Consider the following 27,731-nt stretch of genomic DNA (forward strand, 5'->3'; position numbering starts at 1 on the left):
GGCTTGAGACCGGGATACCTTAAAGACGGTCTTCTTTCAAATTTTCCTTCCTACGTACTTCCATTCAGCATCTGAGGCCTTGCTGAATGAGTTATAGTGGGCAGTTACTAAGATTATGGGCTTTTTGGTAATAGCACCCACTTTTTGAAATGCCTTTCCAAGGGTAGTTATATGCTATGCAGTATTCATTCTTTGCAATTTTGTTTTGGATGTGTTAAGTATTCTGTGATGTCTTACTCCATAAGCTGCTTTGAACGGAATTCGTGAAAATGCGGGGTATACATTTTTAAATAAATAAAGCAAAGCATATGTTTCTGTTACACAGAATTGGAATGCAACTTGGTGCAGTTCATAAGCACAAGTGGGGGAAAGCACCAGAAGTCTCAGAAGTCACACTAGTCAGGAAAACAGACAAGAACTTTATTGTCTCTCTTAAACAAGAGCAGAACAGAACCACCTGACTCCAGCCAGATATTGTTATGTATTGAAGTTTTCACCCTGGGCCAGCAGGGGGATACTGTAGATAGTTCATGTCCACATATGCAAATAAGGGATCGAAAGTGACGTTCAGTGATTGGATAGTTACAGAAAATGGTTACTGTTGTGTTCTAGTGGAGCTCTATATAAGCAGGCTGGCTGAACCCTTCAGTTCAGTTCTGTTCTGGCCTGTGAATAAACAAGAGCTGTTTGAAGAATCGCTGTGCCGTCTGATATGTTCACCCACAACTTAACAGATATAATGAAGTCCAATGCCATCTAGTGATGAAACACTAGAATTATACTATCCATATACCATCAAAGGGAAGCACCACCTAGGTTTTTCCTGTGAATCTCAGCTCAAGATGTTTTCTACCTCAAAGCTCTGGAGGTGCAGGGATCCTTTGGGCGAAGAGACCCCTGAACAAGTGGAGTGGAAAACAGAGGCGCATCAGCACCAACAAAACAAAACAGGAACCAGACAGCATGCACCACCAGTGTCAACATTTTTAATTCCTCTGATGGGTTTGTTCCTTGATGGTGTCAGCCAGCAAAATTCACATCGATGTCAATCACAGTTTTGTATGAGCAGGATGGTATCCTTTCGAAAAATAAAAATTATGCCAGCACACCAATATAAATGCCACTTAAACAGACTGGCCTTCATGGGTTGTTTTTCATCAGCCTCCAAGTGCAACAGGAACAGCTGCCAGGAGCCAGACTCCTCCACCTGAACAGGGAAAAAGTGAACGAGACAGATTCAGAAGGGCCAGCATCTTCATACCTGGGCTGTTTTAAGGTGAAAATGAGAGAGACTTGCCAAACTGAAGCTTTAGTTGCAATGCAGGTTAACTCGCTTCTCTTTGGTGCTACGTCTATACAGGTGTTGCAGAACCAGATTCTGAGAATTGGTATTGTTATTCAGTGACCCAGGGAGCTCTGGGTCTCTTGCCTGGATCCCCTGCCCCTTTCCCAAAAAACCTTTAAAATATAGAACTATTACATAAAGGTAAAGGTAAAGGTACCCCTGCCCGTACGGGCCAGTCTTGACAGACTCTGGGGTTGTGCGCCCATCTCACTTAAGAGGCCAGGGGCCAGCGCTGTCCAGAGACACTTCCGGGTCACGTGGCCAGCGTGACATCGCTGCTCTGGCCAGAGCCAGAGCCAGAGCCAGAGCCGCACACGGAAACGCTGTTTACCTTCCCGCTGGTAAGCGGTCCCTATTTATCTACTTGCACCCGGAGGTGCTTTCGAACTGCTAGGTTGGCAGGCGCTGGGACCGAGCAGCGGGAGCGCACCCCGCCGCAGGGATTCGAACCGCCGACCTTTCGATCGGCAAGTCCTAGGCGCTGAGGCTTTAACCCACAGCGCCACCTGCGTCCCATACAACTATTACATTAATGCATCACAAATGTTTGGTAAATCATGACCCAATGTGTCCATCAAGAGAACCAACCGCTGACTTATTGATTCTATATTACACCAGTCCTAAAGGATCTACACTGGCTCCCAATGTGTTTCTGAGCGCTATTAAAAGTGTCGGTGCTGAACTTTAAAGCCCTAAATGGCTGTATACCTGAAGGAGAGTCTCCATCCCCATCATTCAGCCTGGACACTGAGGTCCACCTCCGAGGGCCTTCTGGCAGTTCCCCCAAGTCACAGGGAACCAGGCAGAGGGCCTTCACGGCAGTGGCACCCTCCCTGTGGAATACCCTCCTATCAGATGTCAAGGAGATAAATAACTATACAACTTTTATAAGACATGTATGAGGAAGTTTTTAATGTTTGATGTTTTGTTATGTTCTTATATGTGTTGGAAATCACCCAGAGTGACTGGGGCAACCCAGCCAGATGGGCATGGTATTAATAAATAATAAAATTATTATTGTTGCTATTGTTATTGTTATTCTTATTACTATTATTATTAAGTTCACACTGATCTGGTATTCTATTGGGATTTTTAAATTTTAATATATATTCAACAAAGTCAAACCAAATAGTACAAAATTTGTCTTTTAAAAAATTTGTCCTCTAAATTATAGAACTGTAAAGTTAGAAGGAATCCCAAGGATCATCTAGTCGATGTCCCATATGGGGATCGAACCTCCAACCTTGATGTTATCAGCACCACACTCCAACCAACTGAGCTACCCAGAGCATACTAGATCCTATTCATTTCAATGGGACTTGAGCTAGCAGACAGCTTCCTAGTGCATTCTTTCCTTGTCTTTATATGTCTATATCTGTATTTACTTTCCAGTTCCCTAACGAGAATCAAGATGTTTATAGGAACAAAGCACCAGACCGTATCTAAGCTGGACTGTTAAGTCAAGGCTTGTGAATCGGGCCCCATAGGTACCAGCTGCCTATGTCAGGAGCCTGAGGTCTCTAAGTGAGCAGTGTAATCCAGAGACTTTCCTTTCTGCTCCTTCATGGTAGCTTAAAGCAAAGGGAGCTGCTAGAACAAACTTTAGCACCATCATTGCAGATGGCCAGAAGTTGTATTTGGCTACATGGGACCAAAAGGGCTCCTGACTCTGGTCTAGCACTACAGTCTGAGTATCTCAAAAGGTCAGGCATTTCCTTATTTATGAAATGTGTTAGACCACCCTTCCGAGAAACTCCCAGGACAGTGTATCAGGTCAATCTCAAATCACATGTTCAAAGCAACAAGTGAACCAAACAGCAGCATGAAGATTCAGTATAAAGATATAGCAGGTCAGATTAAATCTCATTCAAGCCATATGTGGTGGGATTGTCCGTTAGTTAATGGATTCTGGAAACAGATTGGTATAGAAATATCGGGAATTGCGGGTAGGAAGGTGGAAATATCTAAACTAATGGTTCTTATTAGCCTGAGTAGCACCGAGCTAGAAACAAAAGAGGAATGAAAATGGGTAAAATTGATGGTAATTGCAGCCTGACAGGTTATAGTGAGTAATTGGAAAAATGCAGAAGAGCTAGAGGTGAACCAATGGAGGAAAAAACTGAAAAATATTATAATTTTAGAATATCTAACCGTGAAGATACACAGAATGAAAGGGTTTAAGGTCAATGAGAAGGAGGAGGATTGGTTTGAGAAGATATTGAATTATTTCGGCAGGTTTGAACAATTTGGGGCATTTTAAATGTTAGAAGTTAAATAAACCTTGTGGAGGGTGTTAATGAATTGTACATATGGTTGATTTGAATATGTTATTATTGATTATGTATACCCAATGTATCAGCCTCCTGGGGGGGTCTCACTGTTTGTGTTTTGGTTGTTGGTAAAAAAAAAGTAATTAAAAAAAAATCTCATTCAAACCAGTTCTCACTATGTGCCAGTATGGTTCCATCTACACTGTACATTTCAGAAATATGGCTTTCCCCAAAGAATCCTGAGAACTGTAGTTTACCCTTCTCAGAGCTATAATTCCCAGCACCCTTAATAAACTACCGTTCTCAGGATGCCCTGGGAGAAGCCATGTTGTGCTGGTCCCGAGGGTTAACCGTGCAGCGAGGTCCGAGTCCAGTCCGAGGTCAAGGGTGCGGTATGGATGCTGTACGTCAAAGCTAAAGCAAGGTCCAAGGCAGGGAGTCGGGTGAGGTCAGGAACTCTGGCAGAAGAGCAGGACAGGGTGCAGGCAGGAACAGGCTACCAACAATGTTGCTCCCGCAACCTGGGACTGGGGCTGGCTGGCTTTTATCTGCCCCAAGGCATAGGGCGGCCCTGGTCCACAGGTGACTTGCCTCTCCTGGCCTGGAGGTGAGCACTCCTCCTGCGGGAACTTAGTTCCCTCCGCCTCTCTGCCCTGAGCCTCTGCATCTCAGGAGAGGCTGGAGGATTACTGGACCCAGAGGCAACCTCAGCCTCCCCTGACGGGGCTGAGAGTGGAGCACCTGCAGGCAATGGGTCCTCCATCATCTCAGGAGCCAGAGCAGACTCTGCTGGTGCCTGCACCTGAGGATCCAGCACAGGTGAGGACCCTTCAGGCTCAAGCCCCAGCCCTGGCTCAGCTGGTTCTGGAGGCGGGGACTCCTGTGCAGGCTGGGATTCCTCAGGTTCAGCCTCTGAGTCCGAATCCCAGGCCATCACACATGTGCTTTAAATGTACTTTACATGCATGGTGTAGATGATGTTTCTACCTGAGGAAACAGCATCGCCTGGCACTGGAATGACGTCATGGTTGGTGCCTGGCAAGCCTCGCTGGGGAGGGCATTCCATAAACAGGGCACTGCAGCCAGAAATGCCTTCTCTCCAGTCTGCATCATAGGCATCAACTGAGCTGTTCTGAGATTGACACCTTGGCTACCTGCCTCCTGATTTGACTAACAAGTTGCCTGCAGGCCTTCAGCCCTGTTGCTGTAACACGGCCCCAGCTCTGTGTAATTAATGGTCTTTCCCATACCCTCCAACATTTCTCTGATTAAAATAGGGACGTCCTATTGCATTATTAGGGACGCGGGTGGTGCTGTGGTCTAAAACACAGAGCCTAGGGCTTGCCGATCAGAAGGTCAGCGGTTCGAATCCCCGCGAAGGGGTGAGCTCCTGTTGTTCAGTCCCTGCTCCTGCCCACCTAGCAGTTCGAAAGCACATTGAAGTGCAAGTAGATAAATAGGTACCGCTCCGGCGGGAAGGTAAACGGCGTTTCCATGTGCTGCTCTGGTTCGCCAGAAGCGGTTTAGTCATGCTGGCCACATGACCCGGAAGCTGTCTGTGGACAAACCCCAGCTCCCTCGGCCTATAGAGCGAGATTAGCACGCAACCCCAGAGTCATCCGCAACTGGACCTAATGGTAAGAGTACCTTTACGTTTACCTTTACCTTTATTGCGTTGTTGTTATTATTATTATTATTATTATTATTATTATTATTATTATTACAGCCACTCTGGATGTTTTCCAACATATATAATAACATAATAAAATACTAAACATAAAAAACCTTCCCTATACAGGGCTCCCTTCAGATGGCTCTGGGATCAGATAACTCCATACCCTCCAACATTTCTCTTATGAAAATAGGGACATCCTAAGGGAAAGTGGGACATTCTGAGATCGAATCAGAAACTGGTATGGTTTCTGTAAATCTGGGACGGTCCCTGGAAAATAGGGACACTTGGAGGGTCTGCCTTCCAACATTGTGTGAGTGGACAGCTCTGTCTGGAGCTAAATGTCCATTGCTGCTTGTTAAAATGCTCTAGTCTAGACTCTGAAGACAAGGGCTAAATATGTTTTGAAGGCAGTTCAGGATGATTAGCCACAGCCTAAGCTGTCTGCAGTGCTGTGCTCTTTTTGTTCTGAAGGTGAGCGAACATGTGCAGCAGTATGTTTGTGCCAGAAGGAGCGGATTTGGTCAATGAGCCAAATCTGAAAAAGAGCTGGGCTTTTAAATGCAGTTAGTGTAAAGTGTGAGAAAAGTGTGCCCTCCCATTATTCTGGACTACAACTTCTTTCAACCCTGACTATCAGCCAGCTGGGGATGATGGGAAATGTAGTCCAAAGCATCAAGAGAGCACTATTGAGGAAGGCTGGCCTCCACCTATTAAATGAATACCAACAGAGCACTTGGTCTTCAGCTGGTGTATCACAGCCTAGCAAGTGAGTAATACCAGTGGAAATCCCTCACTTTACCTTCTTAAAGATCTTTGTTGCAGGAAAAGAAGGGTATGAAGAAATAAATTTAAATACAGTGTGTTCTCGAGAAAGGAAGAGAACCTAATATGGCTGCAAATGGGCCTTTGCTTATCGGTAGAGAAAGTTCCAGCCATGTTGCATGGAGAACATAAGCAGCAGAATGATGGAGAGGAGGAGGAGAAAAAAACAAAAATAAGAGTGGGACTCACACTGAAAGTTAGGGTTAAGAGTGAGATCTGATCTGTATCTTTAAATTCTTAGATGTGCTGAGAATATTCTGTTCAGTTCTACTCTTAAGTGGTAGCACTTAGAAAAGATTACAGCAGGTGAAGTGTACTCATTAAGCCCACAGGCAAGCAAGAGGTGAAGAAGGAGGAGGAGGAGGAGGAGGAGGAGGAGGAGGAGGAGGAGGAGGAGGAGAAGGAGAAGACACAGCCTCATCAGGCAGGCTTTATCAGGACCATGGAAAGCTCCAAGTGAGTTCTACTGGCTCCACATCTTGGGCAATAGGAAAGATGTTGTCTCAGTGAAGAGTCGCAGCTCCAAGTCCTGTTCAGCAGTTATCCCTGACTCCTAAAGGAGATGGTGGTGCATTTACCAGGTCCTTGTCCAGTTCTACAGTTCTACAATATAATCTCAGGTTTTTGTGACACAGAGGAGACAAAGAAGCTACTGGGGAGTCGTCCTCAGAGCCAGAGGGAATTGGAAGAGGTATGTCCCCACAGGAGGGCACAGGAGGAAATGCTGATGCTGAATGTTCCTCCTTAAGGAGCTTGCATCTTCACCCTCACCAGAGCCTTCCCTGGGGCAGTAAAGCGGGTCAGGTTCAGGAGTCATGACAGGGAGACAACTTAGTTGCAGTAAAGGTAAAGGTAAAGGGACCCCTGACCATTAGGTCCAGTCGTGGCAGACTCTGGGGCTGCGGTGCTCATCTCACTTTATTGGCCGAGGGAGCCAGCATACAGCTTCCGGGTCATGTGGCCAGAGCAGCGCACGGAAACGCCATTTACCTTCCCGCCAGAGTGGTACCTATTCATCTACTTGCACTTTGACGTGCTTTCGAACTGCTAGGTTGGCAGGAGCAGGGACCGAGCAACAGGAGCTCACCCCGTCACGGGGATTCAAACTGCTGACCTTCTGATCGGCAAGTCCTAGGCTCAGTGGTTTAACCCACAGCGCCACCTGCATCCCTTAGTTGCAGTACTTTTCACCAATTTCTCCCTATGGACCTGTCTTAGGCATCATATTTGCTTTCCTGCTCATTTTCATGAGTGGAAGAAAGGAAGGGACATCACAGCCATGGAAATAATTTGAGAGACAAGTCACGTCTCTCTCGTTTCCCTCCTGCCACATGGCAGGACATACAGGCACGTAAGGCCAGACCTCTGGGCTGCGATGTGACAGCCCTAAAAGGTGTGATGCGGTCTTGGAAATGTTTAAGCCCACTGAGCTGGAGGATATGCTTTATGACAAAACCAAGCTGCAAGGAAAGAGAGAGGCAGACATGCTCAATTTATTTAGTAAATCAACCCTCTCCCAAAACCCAACCTAATGGAAAGAAAGATGGAAGACCTCAAAGGTCTGATCTTCATAGCTCCTGAGTTTCTTTGAGTTGGCCGTGGTATGTATTCTGGATTGAGCCTTCATTCTGCGCCTCAAAGTAACTTTCTGTACAGTTCCTATTGGTACTGGAAAGGACTTTGTTTAATAGATCAGCTTGTGTTTGTGGAGTCATTTGCAGATGGAAATATAGAAAATCCTCATCTTTGTTATTTTATTTAACTGTAGAAGCAAAACAAACATTTAAAAGTCTTGCATTCTGATAAATAAATAATGTTGAAGCAAAGAAGCACATTTTGCCCCAGAAACAACGTGGTGGCTTGCTGTTGTTGCTTTTAATTCTCAAATTTATTAAGCATTAACATGGCATACAAAGTTTTCTTACATTTGCAAAAAACATAGGACAATGGTATGCTGTACAGATGAAGAGGTAATTAACAATAAGCAAAGGTAAGTAACACAGAAGGCTGATCGCTAAAGAATTGATGCTTTTGAATTATGGTGCTGGAGGAGACTCTGGAGAGTCCCGTGGACTGCAAGAAGATCAAACCTACCATTCTGAAGGAAATCAGCCCTGAGTGCTCACTGGAAGGACAGATCCTGAAGCTGAGGCTCCAATACTTTGGCCAACTCATGAGAAGACTCCCAGGAAAAGACCCTGATGTTGGGAAAGATGGAGGGCACAAGGAGAAGGGAACGACAGAGGTCGAGATGGTTGGACAGTGTTCTCGATGAGTTTGACCAAACTGCGGGAGGCAGTGGAAGACAGGAGTGCCTGGCGTGCTCTGGTCCTGGGGTCACGAAGAGTCGGACACGACTGAACGACTAAACAACAACAGCAACAAGTAACACACACACTAGAGTTTCACTAAGCATGTTCATATCCATGTATTCTTGTATAAAAAGATTGTGTGAATAATTGCCATTTCCTTTATGTTCTGTTTCAGGAGAAGATCAGTTCTCTACAACTGGAGAAATGTATTTGACACATCTAGTTTTGGTCCAGGCATTTTAATACATTTTAATACATTCATAAATGGATTCCAAATGGCAAAGAAAAAGTACATTGGCTTTGCTTTCCCCTTGGCTAAATTTGCAGTAAATATCCATTTTTTCTGCAATACTGTTATTCCAAAATCTGTGGTGCCGCACATCCAAAGTAAGTGTACCTGACAGTTTCAAACTTTTTTTCTGTCTCCAGCCTTATAGAAATGATTTGTTTTTGACATCTTCATTCTTCCACCTCCTATATATTCAGAAGTGCCAACTGAGTGATATAGTTTGCTTTGTAATCACAATGATCTCCTTAAAAATCATGGTCCAGTGTGATGCATTGGCCAGACATTCCCTATGAGCCCCATAGCCCATATATAACAGTTATAACACTCAGAACTGAACTAGGTGGCATTTAGTGGAGTTAGGTACAAGCAATGGATCCTTCTTAAGGAACATTCTCTGGCCATTGCAGAGACTGATTTTACAGGTTGTTTATTCCACAAGTTAGTCCAGGCATCATCTTGTACAACTTGTCCAATATCATGTTCCCAGAGCCCTTTTAACGAATAAAAGAATTTGCTGTTTTGTCAGCTGGAAAGGAATATATCCTGGAAGCCGGACCTTAAGTAGCATGCTCAAATTCTACTATAAGATATTCAGAGCTGGTAAGGGATATTGCATTCTTTCTCTTAGCTTGTAAACTTGTAAAATGATGAACCTGGTAAAAATTAAAGCTCAAATATACGGTAAATTAATGGCTACCCAAAGGCCCCCAGACTGACTATGAAAAGAGGCAAGGTAAAATGTTAAAATATATTTTGAGGGAAGGTTTCAGAATGGAGTTTGCACATACCTGAGCAATCACTACTGTACTACTATCACCGCTGATGTGCTTGATTCCATGGGCTTTGAGAAATAAAAGTAAGCTAAGAATTGGGGGTATTGCGACCCTCTCAATGTTGTTCAACTCCCATCTTCCCATATCATTGCCTATGCTAGCCCAGATTCCTTGACTTAATAGGATCCCAACTCCACCAACATGTTGTCAGTAGATTAATGCCACTGGTGGTTACACAAGGACACACCAGTCTGTGCCACGTGTCAACCACAAGAAGAAAAACCGGGCATCTTTGGCTGCAAGGAACCCTGGTGCCCCACACAGACCCATTCAAAGAACAGCAATAATTGCTTATTTCCTCTCCTGATTGGTTTGGAAGATCATACCATGGAAAGCATAAACATGAAGTTTGTTTTTCAAGCCAGAGTATATTTTCTTTCGAATGCCCTGGTTATTTTGACTGAAAATAACAGAAGGTGTGAAATGTCTTCTTTTGGCACCAAGGAAGTCTCACCTGGCTCCCTTCAGTGTCGCAGTCTGAAGTGTGGAGACAATGTCCAAGGTTCCATGGCTTGTGGGTGGGGTGATTTGCTTCCTCCATCCTCTGTCCCAGCGAGTGTTAACAACTTTCTGCCCACTTGGCTTCCTAAGCTATAATTCTCAACCTCGCGGAGTCCTGCCCCTGCAGAGAATACTGCTTTTGTGACCTTTGAGGACAGGTGGGTTTGTGGGTTGTTAACTTAGCTATATATTCCAAAATAGACTATTGAGAAAAGCAACCTCCTCTGGGCATGAGGGTGTGGGTGGCATAAATATATTTCACTGCAGAAAATAAGTTTCTGATAGTTCTCAACGTTATTTATTTACTGCTTTATTCTTTTCGTTGGTGGTGAAAATGGATTCTTTCTGGCAATAGCAATTGGTGCCTTAAACATCTAGTACAGGGGTCAGCAAACTTTTTCAAAAGGGGGCTGGTCCACTGTCCCTCAGACCTAGTGGGGGGCCGGACTACTTTTTTGGGGTGGTGGTGAATGAATTCCTATGCCCCGCAAATACCATATTTTTCGCCCTATAGGACACACTTTTTCCCCTCCAAAAATGAAGGGGAAATGTGTGTGCGTCCTATGGGGCGAATGCAGGCTTTCGCTGAAGCCTGGAGAGCAAGAGGGGTCGGTGCGCACCGACCCCTCTCGCTCTCCAGGCTTCAGGAGAGCCGCAGCGCCAGCCCCACAAGGTTGGGGGACAGCGGGGATGCGGAACGCCGCCATCCCGCTGTCTCCCGATGTGGTTTGGAGGCTGACGGCGGGGAGACGCGTGCTTCTCCCCGCCACCAGCCCCGCAAGCTCCGGGGACAGCTGGGAGGCGCAGCGCGTCTTCCCGCTGTCCCCGGACCTGGTCTGCAGGCGGGCGGCGGGGAGAAGAGCGCTTCTCTCCGCTGCCGGTCCCACAAGCGCCAGGGGGAGAAATGATTTTTTTTTTCTTTATTTCCCCCCCAAAAAACTTGGTGCGTCCTATGGGCCGGTGCGTCCTATGGGGCGAAAAATACGGTAACCCAGAGATGCATTTTAAATAAAAGCACACATTCTACTCATGTAAAAACACCAGGCAGGCCCCACAGATAACCCAGAGATGCATTTGAAATAAAAGGACACATTCTACTCATGTAAAAACACGCTGATTCCCAAACCATCCGCAGGCCAGATTTAGGTGGTGATTCGGCCAGATCCAGCCCCCAGGCCTTAGTTTGCCTACTCATGATCTAGTAATGCCAGCAAAGAAATTCCTTCATCTCCTCCATTCATGAGCCCCTCAGTAAATAACGTTTTGGTTGTCGTGTATGAAGGCCACTCAAAAAAAGCAGCCCTGCAGGATCTGACCAAAGGCCTATTTAGTCCAATATTCCAAACACTCCAACATTTCTCCAATGAAAATAGGGAAGTCCTGTTCAATAACAATTTTATTATTTATACTCCACCTATCTGACTGGCTTGCTCCAGCCACTCTGGGTGGCTTCCAAAATATATAAAAACATAATAAAACATTTTAAAAACCTTCCACATATGGGACTGCCTTTAGAAGTCTTCTAACGGTTGTGTGGTTACTTATCTCCTTGGCTCGAGCGTCGCATAATACCATATGCTCCAATATTTCTCTGATGAAAATAGGGATGTCTTTAGGAAAAGCGGGACGTTCCAGGATCAAATAACAAACTGGGACAGCTTCTGTAAATCTAGGACTGTCGTGGAAAATAGGGACACTTGGAGGGTCTGATATTCTGTTTCCATAGTGGACAATAGGGCTGCCATATGTCCAAACATTACTGGGCTTTCAAAGGCAGAATTGACATCTGGGGCGAAAGGCGGAGTATCTTGGGGTATCATGGTTTTTATTTTTTTAAACCCTAACCTCTTCTGTTCATGTTCCTCAGCAGCTGGCATTCATTCAGAACCATGCTGTCTCCAATATTGGAGGTACTGTATTGCCATTACAACTTGGAGCCATTAGAAGCCTCACCTGCCATGATTTTCCCTAATTCCCTTTTAAAGCCATCGAAGTTGGTGGCCATCACTACTACATCTTGTGATAGTGAAACCCATCATTCAACATGTGATGTTTGATGAAGTGCCTACAGATTATAATTGACACAATTGCTGTAAATATTAATGCTGCAAGTCCAAAGTCCGGCTTTCTAAGAAACCATTCCTTTGCCAAAACCTTTTCTCATATGTTAACCAGCATTCAGAACATGATAGAGTGGTACCTCAGGTTAAGAACTTAATTCGTTCCAGAGGTCCGTTCTTAACCTGAAACTGTACTTAACCTGAAGCACCACTTTAGCTAATGGGGCCTCCTGCTGCCGCCGCGCCGCTGGAGCACGATTTCTGTTCTCATCCTGAAGCAAAGTTCTTAACCCAAGGTACTATTTCTGGGTTAGTGGAGTCTGTAACCTGAAGCGTATGTAACCTGAAGCATATGTAACCCGAGGTTTTGTTGTTTAGTCGTTTAGTCATGTCCGACTCTTCGTGACCCCCTGGACCAGAGCATGCCAGGCACTCCTGTCTTCCACTGCCTCCCACAGTTTGGTCAAACTCATGCTGGTAGCTTCGAGAACACTGTCCAACCATCTCGTCCTCTGTCGTCCCCTTCTCCTTGTGCCCTCCATCTTTCCCAACATCAGGGTCTTTTCCAGGGAGTCTTCTCTTCTCATGAGGTGGTCAAAGTATTGGAGCCTCAGATTCAGGATCTGTCCTTCCAGTGAGCTGATTTCCTTCAGAATGGAGAGGTTTGATCTTCTTGCAGTCCATGGGACTCTCAAGAGTCTCCTCTAGCACCATAATTCAAAAGCATCAATTCTTCGGCGATCAGCCTTTTTTATGGTCCAGCTCTCACTTGCATACATTACTAGGAAAACCATAGCTTTAACTATACGGACCTTTGTCGGCAAGGTGATGTCTCCGCTTTTTAAGATGCTGTCTACTGTATTTTAGAATCAAAACAATTTGAATGTCGCGGACAGTTGGGAAGGTTAATGTTAAATGGTAGGAAATGCATAAAATGTTCAAGTTGACCTTCATTTTACCTCCAAATCTTAGTGGCCCTTCCTGCATCCTGCATTCCTTCCACACCCTTCCTTCCTAAACGAGCAACCAAGGCTGATCCTCGTGACCCTGGCTTCACCCGTTCCAGCTTCCTAGTGCAGCAGAGGCACTGTGTCAGTTTCACAGGCAAAGATCTATAAAGGTTTAGCCACGTCCTATGTTTAGGCTCTTCAGCTGGAGTTAGCTGGGAAAGCTAACCTAAAGCCCACATAAGAAATCTTCCAGGAAGGAATAAGGAAATACGGCTGATTTTAAACTGGTCTAGGCTTCCAACATGTAAGAGACATTGACAGCCTACGTTAGTAAGTAGGGTAAGTTTAGAAGCTAGAAGCAACCGCTTACGTATTTTCACTGCAAAACAGGCAACCCCCCATTTACGCAGAGATTATGTTCCGAGGCACCACAAACATCAGTGAAATCACTTCTATCTGAAACACCATTGGAAAGGGCCTGCAAGCACCCATTCCAACCACCGCCCCATTCTGCCCCTTTTTGTGATGTTTCTGGGTCACCGGGGGGTGGGGGGAGTAACGCATACCCTCCAACATTTCACTGATGAAAATCGGGGTGTGTGTCTTCTGGTGCCGTGCTCTGGCAGGTGCCAGCTGGTTGGCACAGGAGTGTGGCATCAAAATGAGACATTCCAGGATCCAGTCAGGAGCCGGGAGGGCTTCTGCAATTCTGGGATGTCCTTGGAAAATCGGGAGAGTTGGAGGATACGATACCATATTTTGTGAATAAAACAAACTGTTTAGTTTAAAGTTCAGTTTGTGCCATTTGATACAAGGGGATTCTGTGTTGTTGTTTAGTCGTTTAGTCGTGTCCGACTCTTTGTGACCCCATGGACCAGAGCACACCAGGCACTCCTGTCTTTCACTGCCTCCCGCAATTTGGTCAGACTCATGCTGGTAGCTTTGAGAACACTGTCCCACCATCTCACCCTCTGTCATCCCCTTCTCCTTGTGCCCTCCATCTTTCCCAACATCAGGGTCTTTTCCTTTTTTTTTATAGAATATTTATTAAGGTTTTCAAGAAATAATACAATGTAAAAAATAAAAAGAAAAGATAACAGAAATACAAAAATACAAAAACAATTAAAAAACAAAACACATAGAATTTCCATTACTTATCTTCTTTATCTTATTTTCCAGACCTCCTCATACCTCCCTTTCTTGTATTCCAATTCAAATTGTTAGTTCAGCAAATCCTCACCATTAGTTTTTTACTTATTTCTAAACCTTTTTTTTCATATCTCTTAAGCATTACAGCTGGAAACCACTTAATTTCTGTCCAACATCATTCTAACATTCTTTAATTTTACAATATTTCTGTAGATAGTCTTTAAATTTCTTCCAGTCTTCTTCCGCCGACTCTTTTCCCTGGTCTCGGATTCTGCCAGTCATTTCTGCCAGTCCCATATAGTCCATCACCTTCATCTGCCATTCTTCCAGAGTGGGTAGATCTTGTGTCTTCCAATATTTTGCATTGAGTATTCTTGCTGCTGTTGTGGCATACATAAAAAAAGTTCTGTCCTTCTTTGGCACCAATTGGCTGACCATGCCCAGCATGGGCATCATCAGGGTCTTTTCCAGGGAGTCTTCTCTTCTCACAAGGTGGCCAAAGTATTGGAGCCTCAGCTTCAGGATCTGTCCTTCCAGTGAGCATTCAGGTCTGATTTCCTTAAGAATGGATAGGTTTGTTCTTCTTGCAGTCCATGGGACTCTCAAGAGTCTCCTCCAGCACCATAATTCAAAAGCATCAATTCTTCGGCGATCAGCCTTCTTTATGGTCCAGCTCTAACTTCCATACATCACTACTGGGGAAACCATAGCTTTAACTATACGGACCTTTGTTGGCAAGGTGATGTCTCTGCTTTTTAAGATGCTGTCTAGGTTTGTCATTGCTTTTCTCCCAAGGAGCAGGCGTCTTTTAATTTCGTGACTGCTGTCACCATCTGCAGTGATCATGGAGCCCAAGAAAGTAAAATCTCTCACTGCCTCCATTTCTTCCCCTTCTATTTGCCAGGAGGTGATGGGCATGATCTTTGTTTTTTGGATATTGAGCTTCAGGTGGGGCACTTAGAAGCCCAGGTAAACTAATCTTCTCAGAATCATAGAAAACGGGAGATACGTAGCCACTCCAGCAACATATCTCTATTTCCTTACATCCAGAAACCCAAGAGGGGCTTTCACTCTTGCTAGAAGCTCTGCCTTGCCCTCACCGGTTCTGGAAGGCTCCTATAGAAGAGTCCCGTACGTACAGAGACTTTGCGCCTGCCCATTAGGGGAAATAGGAAGCCCCGAACATATATTTTTTTAGATGTCCTTTTTTATGTTGAGATTCGTAGAGGCATCATTGATCCTTTGCTGAAGAGGCTCGCTGATCTTTCAGACAGGTCTAAACTTAATTCTCTCCTCCTAGGCAAAGATCACAAGACGACCTGGCTGGTAGCCAGATTCTGCGTCCAGATTTGTAGGCACAGATCATCCTCTAGAATAAAATAGCTTACAAGGAAAATGCTGAAGTTACCCTTTGGGGCGCCTTAGGGTCAATTTTTATGGTAGCCCAAATCTCAGTTGTATGGGTGTATGTATATATCTCAATTTTAACTCATGAGCTATTGCTGCAATCTGCTCTGATTGTATATTTCATCTTTATGAAGGCTGTTTTTATTGTGTTATGTGAGCTGGTCTTTGACTGTAATAAATTATCTTTAAAAAAAAATCTAATCTTTTTAGTGTCGGGGGGTGTGGGGGGTGTGGAAGGGTACACATTTTGAACCACGGTCTACTATCAGTTGGGGCAGCAGGATCTCTCTCTAAGCTGTTTTTGGTAACAGCTGCCAGACAAAGGAGCTGCAGCCTCTTATTTGGCCTGTGAGAACATTTGCATGATCCTGCTCTGATAGGTTGATTCTGGCCTTGGTTGCCCGAGAACTATAAATGCTTCTAGGGTCTTGTTGACAAATGGCAATCCTATGTCAGCTGCAAGTCAGGGCCTCCCCACTCCCTAGAGAGGGAGAAAATTAATGGTGACACAAGGATCAGTGTCTTTGTGGCGGAAACGGGGGCTTCCATTCTTCCAACTGCCTTGAAGGCTCCTTTGGAGACATGTGGCACAATATAAATCTCATAAAACACACAAGCAAATAAATTAGATCACTATCAGCTAGAAATGGGTGAGTATGTCAATACTGGTTTCCCTCAGTTTCTATTTTCCCCCAAGCTTAAATATACTTTTCCACATTTCCAAATCAGTTTGTGATTTTAATAATAATAATAATAATAATAATAATAATAATAATAATAATATCCTCATGAAAATTCACAAGCGCTTTGGACAAATTCATGCTAAAATACACATTTTTGCGTGTATATGACTGAAATCTCAATTTACTCTACAAGATGTACTATATATATATGTAATGTATTGTAAGACTATTACTAAAGCCTGTTATATTGGGGAAAAATAAATAAATAAAGTAACCACCAATACATCAATTTCAGTTTAAACATAAAAGTCTATATGTTGCTTTGGAAAGTGTGGATTAAGAAAAAATTGCCTGTAAATGCCAACTAAATTGAATCTCTCATCCCACCCCTAACCTCGTCCCCAGGCTATCTGGTTGGTCTCAACCAGGCCCTATGAAAGGCTTTCTACCACCCACCCACCACCCCCTGGTACAGAGAAAGCCTAGAAACCCCCTTTCTTAAAAACCAAGAGACAATACAGCTTCTGCACGTGCAAAACATTTCTGGGTCTGAGAATTCAATGGGGAGGGGCGTCTGTGGTTACCTACGTGTGGTTTCCTCCATTCATGCTTTATTTAGCACCATGGGATGGATTTGGGTCTTGTGTGTGCCAATGTTACACTGCCCTAACTCAGTTTCTGTCCGTTTGCACTGGTGCGCGCTAGTGACAGCAGAATCGAGCAGCGTGTAATGGTGTCAGAGGCAAAGCCAGGAGACAAGGAAGCCTGTGTCTGGGAGGAAATATAAATAGAAATCATTTTGTTCTGCTTTCTGCCGGGGGATGAGGCAAAGCCACCTCGGAGGTTAAATAAATGATTGGGGCATGTAACAGAGAATCTATTCATGCCTATGTGTTAACGCCTGTTTGTAGAGGGTGTAATGTCATTAATGGGGAGTTTGGTGAGTGAGCCTTGACCTAGGGAAAGCTATCATCAAGTTACCTATCGCAGCCCATCTTCAGGTAAAACAAAATAAAAAAATTCCTTCCAGTAGCACCTTAAAGACCAACTAAGTCAGTTCTTGGTATGAGCTTTCGTGTGCATGCACACTTCTTCAGATACACTGAAACAGAAGTCACCAGACCCTTCTATATAGTGAGAAGGTGGGGAGGGGTATTACTCAGAAGGGTGGTGGGATTGGGTGATTGGAAGATAGCTGTGATGAGCCTGTTGACGACTCTTAACGACTGCAATAGGTCTTACAGGAAAAAGCAAGGGGTGAGAAGGTGCAAAATGGCTTTGTCATGTATAATGAGATAAGAATCCAATGTCTTTGTTCAGACCAGGTCTCTCCATGGTTTTAAGTTTGGTAATAAGTTGCAATTCAGCAGCTTCTCTTTCCAGTCTTCTCTTTCCAGGAGAGACCTGGTCTTTAAGGTGCTACTGGAAGGAATTTTTTTATTTTGTTTTGACTATGGCAGACCAACACGGCTACCTATCTGCATCTTCAGGTAGGTTTGCATGTGCAAAACTGGGCTTATTTCTATGTGGAAGCACCTGAATCTCACATCCAAAAGTTGTGTTGCTTGTACTGGTGTATCTTTAATAGATATGGGCAACCCTTGTCCATTTCAGTTTCTCGTGTTTACAATCCTAAATTCAGTTCTCCACATTTTGAAACATTTTGCTTTTTTTTTGTTTAAAGTCCTCATAAAAATTCATCAATGTTTTAGTGTGAATTTCTCCTATTGTACAGCCTTTTTTGGCAATTTTGCCTAACATCCGTATTTTTGCAAAGCAGTTTTCGTCAATTTAATGCATTTTTCCTGTTGTTTTCACCAGTACATGCATCTTCCCTAAGACTAATACTATTAGGAAGGTCACCTGGTGAGCTTTCAAGCTACTGTCATTCTAATTTCTGGCCGATATTACATCATTGAAAATGTGGAGGTTTGCATAGGAGGCAGTTATCAGATCCAGAAAGGCTGCCGAAAGCTGGTCAAACCTACTAGCCAGGTCTAACCAGGTACTAAACCAGTGTTTCCCAAACTTGGGTCTCACGCTGTTTTTGGACTACAACTCACATCATCCCTAGCCAGCAGGACCAGTGATGATGGGAATTGTAGATTGAAAACAGCTGGAATCCCAAGTCTGGGAAACACTGTACTAAACCTTCCTTTTGTTACAGGTACCTTCCTTTTGTTACAGATATTGCTGTCTGACTGCTTAGAATAGCAGGAGAGGAGGTGGAACTTGCTAATGTGTTCTGAACGGGTAAAGGTAAAGGTAAAGGGACCCCTGACCCCTGGCCAGCTTTATCATGGCATACAGCTTCTGGATCATGTGGCCAGCATGACAGCCGCTTCCGGCGAACCAGACTAGCGCATGGAAATGCCGTTTACCTTCCCACCGGAGTGGTACCTATTTATCTACTTGCACTTTGAGGTGCTTTCGAACTGCTAGGTTGGCAGGAACAGGGACCGAGCAACAGGAGCTCACGGGGATTCAAACCGCCGACCTTCTGATCGGCAAGTCCTAGGCTCTGTGGTTTAACCCACAGCGCCACCCGCGTCTGAATGGGTAGAAAGCAGGTTTGTCAAGATCAATGAGATCTGTGTGTGCTAAGAAAACAACAGAAGGTGCAGGTTTGGAGGGAAGAGGCAGAGAAGGCCGAGCTGAGTTTTGTGGTACATAAGCGAAAGGCGGGTGCTTTGGCATGGCAGTTTATTGCCAATTCAGTGGTGTTCATGCAAGCACAGTTTGCACATTGTCCAGATCACATTGTGCTCACTGAAAAATTTCCCATTTAATCTGGGTTTACTGTTTCTGCTGAAAATCTGTTACCTAAGAAGAAGAAGAAGAAGAAGAAGAAGAAGAAGAAGAAGAAGAAGAAGAAGAAGAAGGAGAAGAGGAAAGTAGGAGGGGCCGACGGTAAATCCGGATTAAATGAGATTGAGGGAATATCAGGCAGCATTTTCATGAGGACAGCATTGTGTGAAACTTGCAAAGGCACTGAATCCACAATGAATTTCCACCTAGAAGTTTGCCTTTCTCTGGAGATCTGCTGCAGCAGCAGTGGACTTGCAGTGGACTTGTGTTTCCGAGCACAATTCAAAGTGTTGGTGCTGACCTTTAAAGCCCTAAATGGCCTCGGTCCTGTATACCTGAAGGAGCGTCTCCACCTCCATCGTTCAGCCCGGACCCTGAGATCCAGTGCCGAGGGCCTTCTGGGGGTTCCCTCACTGCGAGAAGCGAGGTTACAGGGAACCAAGCAGAGGGCCTTCTCGGTAGTGGCGCCCTCCCCGTGGAACGCCCTCCCACCAGATGTCAAAGAGAACAACAACTACCAGACTATTAGAAGACATCTGAAGGCAGCCCTGTTTAGGGAAGCTTTTAATGTTTGATGTATTACAGTATTTTAAAAAAAAAATTTGGAAGCCGCCCAGAGTGGCTGGGGAAGCCCAGCCAGATGGGCAGGGTATAAATAATTTTTTTTATTTATTATTATTATTATTATTATTATTATTATTATTATTATTATTATTGCAGGGTGTTACGTCTGTGCTGTGCCAGAAAGACCCTTTTGTGATTGCCTAACAACCACAGGCTAAGATGCCACCTCTCAGTGTGAGAGGAGATTTGAAGATTTGATATTTATAGTGGACTGCTAGATAAAACTGAGACAAAGAAGCACCCACACATCTGACCCACAACTGAATTCCTTGTGCCCCTCCTTTCCTTCACCCCACAGACAAGCAGGTGTCATTGTGGTACCTTAGCAGTAGGAGGGCGACGTCAACAACTCCACCGCCCATTGTCTGTCACCAGCTGTTGACTTCTTGGGAGCCCCTAGAACCAAAGGGAAATATGTAGGATCTGTAGCGCGAGGCCTGTGAAAGGCTTCCTATTATCCCTGCCTTAGCTGCCCAGAGGAAGATAAACAGCCCAAACATAGGCCAGTGAATTACTGTTAATATTATGGAGACCATAAATAGCCAAGTGAAGAGAGAAAGCCACTGGTTATACCACAGAGTGGTAGGAAGCTCAAACAGAATAATATTTAAAGAAGCAGCCCCACCTCATTAACGAAGGATGAAGGCCAGTATGGCTGGCACTGCAGTTTAGTCAGGCAGGCAAACAGCTGGGGTGTGCGATGCTGGGAAATCAGCTTAGCTTGGCATGAGGACAGGGGCATGCAGTACTGCCAACTTAACTGGCTAGTGGGCACAGAAGAGCCCATTAGATGCAAAACTGGCATTGATAGGTAGGATTCAAAGCAAAGACTCACTTCACTCTTCCACTCAATAAGATACATATATATTGTCTTGATCAGAACCCAGAACAATAGGTAAGCAGCTTCCTTTCAAACCAGGAAAAGGTCTTTTAATATTGCCTCCAGGTTTCCTTCCCCCAGTCAGAGAGGGATGGGATCATGATATCTAGGCAAAGGTGATGGTGTTGCAGGGGAGGCAAGACGAGGGGTAGGGGAATCTGTTGGTTTTGATTTCTCTCCATTTTTAATTTTCCTGATCAAAACCACAGCTCTCCACATTTTCTCATCGGCTTGCAATTAAAAAGGGGGGGGGGGGGAGAAACACTTTATCCCAGCATATGCATTTTCGTACACATCATTTTGCCGGGAGCTGCACTGTAAAATTCAGCACCGTGCAAATTTTGAACATGTTTCAGTTCACATCTTTTTTCCCAGAAAGTGCAGAGTATGTATGGTTTGTTTTTAAATGTGAACCGAATCTAATTTCTCCCCAGTCTATAGCCAGTGCACACTGCCTCTGTCTTGAATGATGTTGTCACTGCCTGTATTCTGGCAGATGGAAGGCAGGCTGCATAGGCTTACCCCACTCTGATGGGCACTGGGCGAGCATCTAACATGTGCATGCAATTTTTCAAGACATACCTCAGCCTCTCTCACTGGGCACAGTTTGGAAACGGCTGTTCTGTAAGCAGGAAGCACAACAAGGGAAAGGAACGGCACCAAGACCAACTTTTGTTATGCATCATGGTGCTTCAGGGAGAGAGTACCTAAAATAAAAGCAAAAAAAGGGGGAAGGGGTAAAAATGTGAAGAAGCAGAGATTAGCTCCTGCATTCATTCTCTGGGCTGTTGTTATGTTCTGATTGGTCCTAGAACAATAGGATTCAGAATGCAGCGGTCTGATTGGTCCTAGAATAATAGGATCCAGAATGCAGCAGTCTGATTAGTCCGCAGGAGCCACCCAATCCAACTCCAGGTGGAAGTGAATCCGCAACCTGATTGGCCTACAGGAGAATCCCAGAATTAGCCAATCACGTGGGGCCCATTGTGTAAATAATGTATACAAAGCAGGCATTTCAGGGGAACTTCTATTCCTCACTACTACGAGCTGAATAAAGAGCATGAAATCCACACTCGACTCCGTTTATATTTCAGCTGTATATATCCTCAGCATCTACAACTGCACGGCTTTACCATGGAACGGAATTTCAGATAAAGGGATAAGTATTTGAGAGGGGGAAGCTCAAAAGCCATGCCCTGTGTTCCCTATTATACCCTCCCTTCTTCCCCCCAAGCTAAAAAAGCTCTACTTTGAGGAAGAAGGAGGGATGGGCCTTCTTCCAGAGAGAGAAGACTCTTTTTTAGCCCCCTGAGTATCAACTAATAATAGAAACAACTGAAGCCTTTGAATGTGTAATTCGTCATGCCACATAGCCTGATAGCTACATTAGTGAAAATGAAAAATATATGTGCATTACTGACAGAATCAACAATGAAAAGATCATATTTTTCTTTGGGGTTCCTTTGTAAGATATCGGAATGGTCAATGTAATGTAAGTCATACTGAGCTGCAATTGTGCTTTGTAACATATATCGACCTATTTTGGTAGGTCCCTGGGTTTTTAAATAAGTCCACAAAGGCTAAGATATCTTGTCTGTACTGTGAACTTCTACATTTTACACTTCAAATTAATAGCAACAAATATTTTAAACCACAACTGTTATTTCATTCTGATAATAATCTGACCAACTTGAAATCTCTCTTTCTTCCTTCATTTGCCACCTACAAGATGGGCTCATACTTTGTTCCAACACTAAGCAAGCAAGCAAACCAGTTTGCCCCTTTCCTATGCTTTCAGATTCCAACCCCTTTGAGAGAAAAAGAGGGGAGTGAGATTCCCAAAGGGAATGTATTTACAATGGAAAAGGTCCAAATAGCTGGCAACTGGAATGTCGTCTTCTCTCCCCCCCCCCCAACCCGCAGTGTCCTGATAGACTTCCTTGTGAGCCTGGTGACCTCACACAAAGCTGCCCTTCTATTTTTGCACAGCAGGCTAAGGAATGCTGGCAGGAGGGATGCAAACTAGCCAGAGCTCTGAAAGGCCAGTTTGAGCTTGCCTATGCTCACACAGGGTCCTGGGGCTTCAATGGTGACTGGGCTTACTGGAAATTAGTGGGGTTGGATGAGACAACAAGATTCCACCCTGAACGAGAGAGAAGGTGGCTGGCTGGCTGGTGGCAAGGGGAAGGAGGAGAGCAGGATGTGTACTTTGGCATCCTGGGAACCTGGAATGCATTTTGCTGCATCAGGTAGCATAAGGTCTTCTAAACCAAAGCAGGGAATTGGAGATTTCAGTAGCTTTCTCTAAAGTAAGATGCCTGGGGGGGGGGTTGCTCATTGGATCGTCAGGGTAATTTGCTACAGGATTTCCTAGAGTCGGTCCCATCCCCATGGGGATTTCTACAGAAGTGTGGTTAGTGATTGTGTTGTAGAATTCATGGCATTTGACAAAGCCAATTCTGACTGGCAGATATCCCATAATAGCTGATATCTGGTTTTACCTGCCTTGTAAAGGCAAAGAAACCGGATAAGAAAATGATAATACTTCTTCCAATTCAGGGTGGTGCTGAAGGGTTTTTTATGCTCGTATTTTGTTTATATATTTTTTTGAAGAAGAGAAAGATGAGGCTATACAATAATAATCAGCAGCCTTTCCTAACCTGGTGCTCTTCCAATGTTGCTCAGCTGCAACGACCATACAGTGGTACCTCGGGTTAAGAACTTACCGTATTTTTCGCTCTATAAGACGCACTAGACCACAAGACGCACCTAGTTTTTGGAGGAGGAAAACAAGAAAAGAAATATTCTGAATCTCAGAAGCCAGAACAGCAAGAGGGATCGCTGCGCAGTGAAAGCAGCAATCCCTCTTGCTGTTCTGGCTTCTGGGATAGCTGCGCAGCCTGCATTCGCTCCATAAGACGCACACACATTTCCCCTTACTTTTTAGGAGGGAAAAAGTGAGTCTTATAGAGCAGAAAATACGGTAATTCGTTCTGGAGGTCCGTTCTTAACCTGAAACTGTTCTTAACCTGAGGTACCATTTTAGCTAATGGGGCCTTCTGCTGCTGCAACTGCCGCCGCCACACGATTTCTGTTCTCATCCTGAAGCAAAGTTCTTAACCCGAGGTACTATTTCTGGGTTAGCGGAGTCTGTAACCTGAAGCGTCTGTAACCTGAAGTGTCTGTAACCCAAGGCACCACTGTAATTGGTTCCGCCCCCCCCCAAAAAACCTGAACTTGTATGATAGTTTTAGTATATACAGAAAAACAAAAAGATGTAGGAGAAAAGAATCCCTACTCCTTTAAAAAAACACACCACTTAATCCATCAAACACAATATTTCACATCCCATCTGAATTATATATATATTTTTTTAAAGTCCATATCAAAGATAATAGAAAGGGGTTAGTTTAAAAAAACAAATAAACAAATAAAAACACATTAAAACTATGGTTACAAATTAATATATTGACCCGAAAGGCAAATGGGCACTTGAGGTCGACTGGTACAACCAGAAGGAGTAAAATAATTCAATAAGGGCCAGCAAGTTTCTGGGTGAAAGGAGAAGGGCAGGTGTGGGGGACTCCCTGGTCCTGAATGGGGTAACTGTGCCCCTAAAGGACCAGGTGCACAGCCTGGCAGTCACTTTGGACTTAACAGTTGTCCATGGAGGCACAGGTCAATTCTGTGTCCAGGGCGGCTGTCTACCAGCTCCATTTGGTACACCGACTGAGACCCTACCTGCCTGCACACTCGCCAGAGTGGTACATGAGCTGGTTATCTCCCACTTGGACTACTGCAATGCGCTCTATGTGGGTAATCCCTTGTTTGCCTAATGGGTAACCCAGTGCTGTGATAGCCTGCAGATCTAAATCTGCGACAGCTGATTCACACATGCAAGACATCACTTGCATTTCAGCTATATAGGGCATGTATATCTGAAACAGCTGAAACTCTAGCAGAGGTCATCAGTTTACATGTAAGAAAAATCCAAAGCAATTCACCCTCAAAATGCTGTTTTCTTTCAACTTGTGCTTTGCACATTATCACAACAAATATTTGCTGCAGGTTTTATGTTGATTGTCCCTGATTTCTTTTCTGCTTGCAAATTTCAACACAGTCCAGGGAACATTTGACTCTGATTATTCCTAATTATTTTCCTCTTGGCATTCTTCTTACATTTCATAACCTTCTAATCTCATCTGAAGTCATCTTCCCAAGCAGCTGGGCACCAAAGCATGTGCTGTTGCCAAAGTCCTTCGAAATCAGTAAGACTACCCAGAAGGGCTTAATGGGAATTTATTCCAAAAGCCCTCTTCACAAATCTGATGCATTCTGGTCCTAATTAATGAATGTGGTAACTATAATAGTAGTTCCTTAAAGATCTGAACATGTTGAACTCCCCACCACCACCACCCAAAAAACCTGCTGAAGCAGGAATATATCCTTCTTCTATCACAGAGAAGAAACAAGTTAAAAATTGAAATAATGATGTTTTAGTAGTGCACATTCCAGAAATGCAGCCATATTAAGTGTCAGCTGTTCATTTTAATAATAAGTGGTGCTGGGGCTCAAACTTGCTTGGAAGGCCTATTCCTACATCTGCATACTGTGGTTAGTCAACAATAATGGAAAAGCACTCTGAATATGTTCAGGTGACCTAAATCTAAGTCCTGCATTGAAAATGCTGACAAATCAGAGGAGTAGGGAGTTAAAGAGATCACATTTCATTAGATACTTTGCCAGACTTATTGACATTTCAATTTTCATTGTATAATAAACCTGTCATATATACTGTATTATCCATTGACTTCTGAATACCTGAGCTTCGCATCTTGTCTAATTTCCTTCAGATGCAAATTTTGTAGCTGATAAAGGCAGCCATCCAAAAATAAATAAATATACATAGGATTGCACCATTCATATATGGAACTTCTACTTGGGTCCTTCAGATTATACTCTTTGCTTGTTGACACACAAAACTTTATCACTCGGTTTAAGATAGTGAAATAGAACAAAATAGGTTTTTGGAGGTTTCCCAGATTCCTCCTGGTTCGTTTTCTAGGTTCGTTACCTAGGTGCTCAGTAGAATTAGTGGGTACTGTTATGTAGTGAAGTTTCACCCTGGGCCAGCAGGGGGATACTGTATATAGTTTTCACTCAGGTCTGTAGATAGTTTTCACTCAGGTCCACGTCAGTTATTTTAGGCAGGAAACGCTGGGCTGTTGTTGCTACAATGTTGACAGCCGGCTGCCTATAAAAGCAGGCCGGCTGAGCTGTTTGCAGTCAGTTCTATTCCAGCTTACAAAATAAAGAGCTACTTGGAGAAATCGCTGTGTCGTCTGCTATGTCAACCCACAACTTAACAGGTACTGACAGCTTTTATTTTTGGCTGATAGAGGTCAGTGCTAAAACTGGAGAGTCTAAATCTATTTAAGGTCATGTCTGGTCTCTGCCTGAAGTAGGGATGGATGCATCAGTCTACTGCCTGCCTGTATTGTTTCTGCAAGTGTTCATTCATAAATCCATTCCCTTTCATTTATTTTGCAAGAAAGAAAAGGTGGTATTTAAACCAATTTTTACTCAGAGTAGACCCATTGAAATTCATGGCCCTAACTTTGTCATGTTAATTAATTTCAGTAGCTATACTTTGAGTAAAACTTTGATAGATACCACCCTACAGTACCTGAAACTGAATAAGCTTCTTGTAGAACAGGATTGACTCCAACTCTTATCAGCCCCAGCAAGGACTGATGGGAGTTGGAGTCCAATAATATCTGGAAAGCCCAGGGAGCTGGCGTACAGCTTCTGGATCATGCGGCCAGCCTGACTAAGCCACTTCTGGTGAACCAGAGCAGCACATGGAAATGCCGTTTACCTTCCCGCCAGAGCAGTACCTATATATCTACTTGCACTTTGACATGCTTTCAAACTGCTAGGTTGGCAGGAGCTGGGACTGAGCAACAGGAGCTCACCCCGTCGCGGGGATTCGAACCGCCGACCTTCTGATCGGCAAGTCCTAGGCTTTGTGGTTTAACCCACAGCGCCAGCCACGTCCCTTAATAATAGTCTAGGATGTCCCTATTTTCATGGGAGAAATGTTGGCGCGTATGCCACTGACCTCATTTTTATTGTGTCCTGGTAAATATACGGTTGATAATATTCACTCTCTGTAGGCGGGGCTAGTCGCCCAGTCCAATTCAAATTCCCAGCGAGAAAGAAGCTGTTCACAATTTATGTAGCTGGCCTTTTGGTGGCCTGCTGGGATACATTACAAACCTGAGCAGACGCCGAGATGCAAGGAGGCATGCATGCACACAGTCTCCGTCCCTCTTTAGCTTGCAGCAAAGTAGGGCGCGGAGCCATTTCTTTGAGGGAAAACTGAGGCATTCTGTCCCAGGAGCTGAATGACCTCTTGATCCTTTTGCAAGGGCATGGCTTAGCCGAGGACAGCTCTCCGGGCAGGCCTGCATTCCTGGCATTCCCAGCGCCAAATCGACGACACATTCCTGTCCCAAGTAGGCCGGCCTGTGTGCTTCTGCCTCCGAAGTCGGTGGTGCGAGGTTGCTAAGGAACGGGCCTTCCCCTCAGACAAAGGGCCCACTGTCTGGTGTGCTTCTGAAAGCACAAGCAACTGAAAGGCCCAAAGGTTCAACGAGGGAGAAGGAATTGGGGACTGCGTATCCCCTTTCACGTCCTCCGACTTAGTTAACATCTTCACTGGGAGGCGGCCAGAGATGCGGGGAATCAGCATCTTCTATCCCACAAAGAAGGGCAAACCTAAATGTGCGCCCTTTATTTTCAACTCTGCTTTTTTTAAAGCACATAACCTGCAAATGCAATAATAATAATAATAATGATAATAATAATAATAATAATAATAATAATTTTTTTTATACCCCGCCCATCTGGCTGAGTTTCCCCAGCCACTCCGGGCAGCTTCCAATAGAGTGTTAGAAACAATACAGCCTTAAATATTAAAAACTTCCCTAAACAGGGCTGCCTTCAGCTGTCTTTTAAAGATAAGATAGCTACTTATTTCCTTCACATCTGAAGGGAGGGCGTTCCACAGGGCGGGCGCCACTACCGAGAAGGCCCTCTGTCTGGTCCCCTGTAACCTCAC

At 44.4% G+C, this 27,731-nt stretch overlaps 2 long non-coding RNA genes across 3 annotated transcripts in view; one reads left to right on the top strand and one right to left on the bottom strand.

Moving 5' to 3' along the window:
- LOC307210789 overlaps positions 1–27,731 on the top strand; it is a 133,445-nt gene that overhangs the window by 5,119 nt on the left and 100,595 nt on the right. The gene's annotated exons all lie outside the window — the stretch shown is intronic.
- On the bottom strand, positions 400–27,720 carry LOC307210805. Of its 2 annotated transcripts, none has more exons than XR_013836134.1 (4): positions 27,644–27,720; positions 21,191–21,315; positions 725–1,207; positions 400–461 (listed from the first exon to the last, which is right to left on the bottom strand). It is a non-coding gene; the product is annotated as an uncharacterized lncRNA (long non-coding RNA). The 2 variants fall into 2 exon arrangements; XR_013836135.1 differs by lacking the exon at positions 27,644–27,720 and adding an exon at positions 26,888–26,914.

The sequence above is a fragment of the Podarcis cretensis genome (assembly GCF_951804945.1).
Source record: "Podarcis cretensis genome assembly, chromosome: 2".
Classification (NCBI taxonomy): Eukaryota; Metazoa; Chordata; class Lepidosauria; order Squamata; family Lacertidae; genus Podarcis; species Podarcis cretensis.